This window comes from Empidonax traillii, unplaced genomic scaffold (genome assembly GCF_003031625.1).
Source record: "Empidonax traillii isolate 1590-97213 ecotype Southwest subspecies unplaced genomic scaffold, ASM303162v1 scaffold695:size336133, whole genome shotgun sequence".
NCBI lineage: Eukaryota > Metazoa > Chordata > Aves > Passeriformes > Tyrannidae > Empidonax > Empidonax traillii.
The window spans coordinates 285445-292672 of NW_020955888.1; the positions used below are offsets into that span (position 1 = coordinate 285445).

At 41.3% G+C, this 7228-nt stretch overlaps 1 protein-coding gene across 1 annotated transcript in view; it reads right to left on the reverse strand.

Moving 5' to 3' along the window:
- The window catches only part of LOC114065772 (poly [ADP-ribose] polymerase tankyrase-1), a 102992-nt gene that overhangs the window by 63500 nt on the left and 32264 nt on the right, over window positions 1-7228 (reverse strand). The gene's annotated exons all lie outside the window — the stretch shown is intronic.

Below are 7228 nucleotides of genomic sequence, written 5' to 3' on the forward strand. Positions count from 1 at the left end.
AAAAAACAACCACACCAAACAGAAAGAAGCAGCTATCATGCAAGGAATAAAAGCCTTTGTGCTGCCTCCTATGTGTAATTGTAATAAGCCTCCAGAGAAACTCATTACAGGGGAGGAAAGCCACTGGGCCATGGAAAATGCCAGATAAGACGGCAGGTAAGCTGGAAGGTTCATCTGAAAACAATATCCCTCTACAAAGAACATCTCTAGGCTGCGGGAGGAGGGTGAGTCCTCATCCATCAAAAAGAGCTTGGTATTCCCCTCATCACAGCTCCTCCAGTTAACAGCAGAGGATGACATGAACCACAAAACCGGCCCTCTCCCTAAGCAGCCCGGTTTATTTCAGCATCCTGCCTTCACCCAAGGGTAAGGAGGAAGAGGGTGAGTATACTCAACCATGCACTCCTACCCCATTCCCTTGGATGTAGCTAGGGAATTTTCAAAGGCAGCATCTGCATCTCGTCATACTGGCGATTCTTTTTTTAAGAAGTGTGTTTAATTGCTTTCTGAAACGTGTTCAGCTTTGGGAATTCACAACAACTTGCAGCAAGGAGTTCCACCATGCAACTGCCTCTCACATAATGGATCTCTTAGCAGAGCAGTTCTGTGTTGCTGTACCCCAGTGATGGAGCAGGTAAATTCAAAGCAAAGGTGAAATGGCATTTCAAATACAGGCCATGAAGGTTAATTTAGCTTTTGAAAGAATTTGTATGTCTGTCGTAAGAAAAGGCTTCATTACAAAACAAGTAAAATGGCACAGAAATATGACTGCCTTTGAGTTGCTACCACTCGCCAACTTTATCAGAAAGAGGTCCTGACCACCACAGGCAAAAGCCTTTTCTAAGCTCTGGTACACGTTCCTCTTTTTTTATTTTAATGAAGATAAAATACCGAGCACAGTTGTGAGTGTTTCAAATCAATGGTAAGCTAAAAGCTCTGGCCAGCATGTGAGGAAGAAAAAGACCCTTTATTACTATTGCATTACTTGTGCAACAATCTCAAACAGCTGGATTTCTTGCAGTGGAGTTATTGGCCTGTATTCTATCAACACTTTAGGGATCTAACCAGATTACAAAACCTGTTTGCACATTCTGGTTTGAATACTATTAGGTTAGACAAGTGTAATAACATTTTTCCTTCATGCTCAGTAAGTTGGTATTTTAAAACACAAAAGCCCTTTCCTCAACTACCTTGATTAGCAGAAGCATTAATGACCAACAGAAATGGAAGACTGTGGCTCTTGATTTAGAAATATCCCACTGTGCCTAATTAAGTCACTCACTTTCACTAAGCGGTACCTTTTTTTTTTTTTTTTTTGCAAATCAACACCTAAAATTATATAAGCACTTACAGCACACCATCAGCCAAGTGCACTCCACGGGCTCTGTGAGATAAAGAGGAGCCCCTTGACCACTTGAGCCATCAGCTGGTGGGATACCACAGAGCCCAGAGAGGTCTGGCTGATGGTTTTAGGGAAAAGCGGGTGGCGCTGCCTGCAGGACCGACTGCTGCTGGCACAGGCTGAGCTCCCACCAGAGGGCTCTGCCAACACAGCCAAAGCCACTTGGCTACAAAGCTTATCAAAGGCCATCCTGCAGCAATTGGCCACAGCTACCTAATAAAATATTCATTTGCAAAGCATTTGAAAACAAACCATGTGTGCTTGGGCAGAGATGAATGTCAAGTTCTGAGCTGAAGTACAGGAATACAGACCATCAACCTCACATAATACTTCTGTTGAAAGAACGTCAAACTGACTTTAACTAAGCTCATAACACAATTTAAAAAGCTCCTTTGGGCAAGCTAGGATTTATAGTACTGCAAAAGGGCATCTGCCGAATAAAGTGCAGGTAACAGCCTCAATTAGTCTTCCAGGTCTCTTAGCAGTTGCTAGTTTTGAGAGAAAAACATCCTTCCAATTAGAGTGTCAATACAGAGGATTTTTGGCAGTAATATTTTAGACAGCACGAAGCTTTTCTGCCAGAGGTGTGAAAGTTAATGTTAGACCTTTCCACAGAAGACCAAAACTGAAACACAAGGTTGCAAACAGTTTTTATCTCATTGCTATCCTGCCCTTCTACCATATATTAGCTCAATCTGTCCTTGCTCAACCTGTCCTATCTGTGTTTTACGGCAAGCCCAAACAATTCACAGCCATACCACCAGATGCATCCTGCCACGCAAGGTAGGTGAGAATTTGCCTGCCTTCCCTGTACAAGAGAGACCACTGACAGCCCAGAAAGACTGCCTCTTCTTGGCCCAGCAGCCCACACGGACAGCACTGGACTAGCTCACCTCTGCATGCTGGGTAGCCCAGATGCAGTTGTCCCGGGAATTTTTGAAGGCAAAGAGGGAGTGTAAAATGGAGAGCAGAGAACACTATACCAAAGCAGAGTCCCTGTTCCTATATTGTCAGACAAAAGCTGGTAGGTAAGCAGAACCATTTCAGTGTCTGGTGTTCATGGTACATGATCAAGTTCACTGCTTACAGCTTGCTCAGTATCCTTTAAATCATGAAGTTCTCTACTTGGTCCCAGCTCCAGATCACCAGTGCTGCTCCATTTACACTGGAATAAGAAGGTCACCACTGGTAACCACAGATAATCAGTGTTTCAAATCACAGCTACCACGAGGCAATTAACTAGTCCTATCTCTGTTCCCCTCCCAGGAGAAAACCAATTATCTCCAAGACCTGATCAGCTGCTGCTACGGAGCCACTGCTGTACGTGGCCCTAGATGCATTTTGCAGTAGCTGATTAGCAGCAAACGCTTATTAACTATCAGACATCACTGGCTGCTTGCACCTGGTGGTTGAGCAGATCAGTAGCTGGAAGCTCAATTGAGATCTCAGTGCAAGACAGAAGACCTTGCCTGGCACCGAGACAACCTGCTGGTCAGCAGCCACTTTGAAGCCATCCACAGCAGATGAAAGGCACCGAAAAAGAGCGGAGTGCTGAGCTGGAGGCAAACGTAGACATAGGCAGGAACACTGTATTTGGGAGAATGAAAGACAGGTGCACACCAACAGTGACAGATCGAAATCTTTACAGGCTCCTAATGTCATTCTTTCATTTGTGCTTTCCAGCTTAATGATAAAAGCTGCAGGCAGAAAAGCACCACCAGCCTGTTGCAGACAGTCCCCATGAGCCCTCCTCTACCATTAACCTGTTCTTCCTGATTCCCATTTACAGGATGCCATCTTCCTATTTTTGTGAGTATCGATGCCACATAATTATGTGGTGTTACACTGGGTCACACTAAAGGGCAGCATCAATCAATTCCATTATTTGAGAGTTACAAGGAATAATCAGTAAACCCACTTCCAGCTTTAATTCACTAGCAAACTTTAATTCTAAGCTTATTCGATGAGTCTGAAATATGACCATCATATACAGATGCCTTCAAGACAGAAATCTCAAATTCTGGGAAAAAGATAACGTAATCAATTAATCTGTACAGAGAAATAACCCTATTTCACTCTCTCCCAAAATCCTGAAATGTTTGTTGAATACTGCAAGCTGAAAAACATATCTGAATGCATGGCAGAAACTAACAGTAATAATAATAATTCCATGCATCTACACTCAAAACCAAGGTGAATTCCTCTCCTGTCTCTCTGTACACATCAGCTAATACAGAAAACAGCCAGAGCCAAAACGTCAACCTGGACAAAGCAGGTTTTGCTTTACCATACTCTCACATGTCAGTTTTCCCTAAAAATTAATGTCACACAAATTAAATGAAGCCATTGTTATCCAACATAATGGCAGAAAATAATGGGAACAAAAAGGATTAACATATTCTCAATCAAACTGAAAAACTAAAGAGGCTTTTCCATATGAAGCTGCATATCATATGGAATCACAATTATAAATTTAAATCCCCAGACTACTGATATAAACAGTGAAAATTTTTACACTAGCCAATGGTACCCTGCTTCTGACCTATGTCCCAAAAGGATGTGAGCCTGATAAATGTGCAATCCTGGCCAGAGGTTCGGGAGAGAAAATTAATGAATATCATGGCAGCTCTACATTTGACCTCAACTGTGTGCTGACCACAGCTTGTTATTGGCTGCCTCCCCTGAAACCCTGAATTACCACTTTCGAAAATATACATCCCACATGACGATCGACAAAATCTTCGTGAACAGTCCAGCGGCTTCTTTTTTCCCAAACAAGTATTCACAATTATCCAGTAACACAGAGGACATGGGCTCTCCATCAGAGCGCTAGAAACAGCCGGTATCACCATCTCTCCCTTTTCCTCATTGGAAAGTGTTTCTGGTGCCTTTACAACAATGTACTCTGCTAGCACAGGAATGCATGGGGCTCAGAAAACACCAAGAGTCCTGATGCAGCTGCAGGGGCTGAGAAAATGTTTCTCCATCAGATTTGTTACTTAATCCAGCTCAGCCTACAGCCACCCAAATGGGTCCTTCGGAATGAAGAGCCTGAACAAGATGGTGATGTGACACGGAAATGGAAACTCTGCATTTGAGCTGCCATTGCTACAAAGAAAGCAATCTATGGACCAAAATCCAAACTGAGTTTAGCAAAGAAACTCTGTAGAAATAAATTAAAACATATCTTTTCCCCGACACTCTAGGACTTAACAGACCTATGAGTGAGCAATGAGCACACTTCCACATATGCCATCCTTTTTAATCCACTGAGATCTTTGGAGCAATACTGAAATATTTTAACAAGTATTCAAGTTATACTCAGAGCACAAGGCTTTTAGTGCTCATGACAGACTACTAGGGTTGTTGGGGGGGTGGTAAGTTTTTTGTTGGTTTTTGTTTGCTTGTTTTTTGGTTTGTTGTTTGTGGTTTTTTTTCTGTTATTGTTCTTTTTTAAAAAACTCAAATCCTTTTTTCAATATGGCTGCTTTTGGAAGAGTCTAATCATACCATTAAAATACTCATCAACCCCATCTTCCCCATATAACTTTTATTATATGTAAAGCAGCAGCTGGGACTAAAATATGGAGTTAAATTAAAGCAAGAAAGTATTTTTATTTTTACCATCCAAATAGCATAAGGTTGTAGGAATAACTGCCAAACAAAAAAAAAAAAAAAAAAAAATTGGTAAGTAATTTGTAACTAAGTACCACAAGAAACACATGAGCATAAAGAGAAAACCCCAGTAATTTCAGGGCTTATTAATAATTATATTTCCTTACTTCCCACTTGCTTAGGGTTAATTTCTTTATGCCTTTTGCACTTCACCACTCAGCTGTCTCTTACAAGTAAATGGGATAATTTTATAAGCTGTCTAATAAGCTCAACCAGGAACCCAGCAAGACCCTAATTTTAAGCTCTTGTCACAGATGCAAAAGACCAAAACAACTCTTGTATACACAAGTGACAGAAAAGCAACTCAGGAGATAATGCCTTCAAGTACAATTTCCAGAAAAGGAGGAATATTACCCAGTAAGAAAGGTTTGGTGCGTTGACTTTGCCACTTCCGTAAGATGAGTCAGGCACCGTGTATGTGGATTCAAATTAGCCATTTGTAAGTGAAATTTAGAAACGGCAAATGAGTCAGCTAATAATGAAGTACTTTTAGAGATATGTTTTAAAGGGTGTGTGGAAGTTAAAGAAATAAAACATCATTTGATTTTGACCACAACTCTACCAAACCACTGAGCTAGCAGAATCCTGCCTGGAACAACTTTCAGTTAAGTGGACAGAGCTTGAATGCAGAGCATTCCTGATCTATTCTTCTAGAGAAAAAAGATGGATCTCTTCTAAGGCCTGTCAGAAAGCAGCACATCAGAAAATCTGCAGCTTTGTATAGTGCAGATTGGCAAAACCTCTGCTAGGGTCTTAGGTGATAAGTGATGGAAGAGATTCTTGTCTATCAAAGTCATCAATCCAAAGCACGTCTACTACATAAGCATATACAAGAAACAGCATTTAAATGTCATCTTCATATCTAAGTATAAATTACACACACAGCACATTATGGGGTTTGGTCACTAAGAAGGATTAGGTAGAGTATCAAAATGGGTCTTCAGCGCACATGCAGTTATAGCACCAGTAAGTTCACATTTGGCACATAACATAATTCTGTTTCTCAGAAGCGTTCTTTTCAGTGGTGCTGACCTGTTTATTAAAATGATGCTACCAGATTTCCTTTACCATATTGTAGCAGAAAGATAAAAAAGCCCTTCTGTTAGAATATTTCAAGTTTAACTCTCAAATCACAAGATACAAAGATGAAGCTACATCAATCCTAAAAGTCAGAGGAATTTTCCTAAATGTACAGGGAAAGGACACAATGCATGCACTTCAAGACAGTAACAACAGTGATGACAATAATAGGAACAAAACCCAAACCAATAACAACCCAACAAAGCAACTAAAAAACCCTATAACCACCCATCATGTGCTAATCCATATAAATCATTTTACTTTCAACAATGCTACCATACCCTACAATGTATTTTCTTCTGAAATAATAAATCGGACAAAGCTTCTAGAATTCATTCTCTTTAATGTACCCGCACAAGTAGTTTTCTTTTTTATATTATTGCATGCTGCTTAGGTAACCAAGCACACATCCATTTTTTATTCACAGTGGGAAAAACTTATTTTCAATACAACTGTACTATTACAGAATGCTGTAGTTACCTTGAAGACACACCAGAACTTTTACCTGTCATGTCTTCAAAGTGAAATTGGAAAAGTTAAAAAGATTGCAGAATATCAAGGAACTGTAGAGAAAATCCAAACCTTCTTCAGTTCCAAACAAACTTGTGTGAGGGAGAAATTAAAGGGGTTGAGGCTCATCTTTTCATCAAAGTTCAATACTCGTGCGATCTCTGGTGAAATTACATATGGATTTGATTGTTTTTTTCCCAGAGCCTTCCCCATTGCCCACCCCTTTCATGCCTACTGCAAAGGCAACATTCCCATGCTTCTCCCCTTCACCCCTTGTATTAATTCCAGCTACCAGCAAAAACAATCATCCACTGAAATTCCCACTACTTTGGCCATGCTCAATATTGATGGGCTGACTCCAATGGGATGAAGTTCAACAAGGCCAAGTGCCGGGTCCTGCACTTTGGCCACAACAACCCCCTGCAGCGCTACAGGCTGGGCACAGAGTGGCTGGAGAGCAGCCAGGCAGAAAGGGACCTGGGGGTGCTGATCGACAGGAGGCTGAACATGAGCCAGCAGTGTGCCCAGGTGGCCAAGAAGGCCAATGGCATCCTGGCCTGG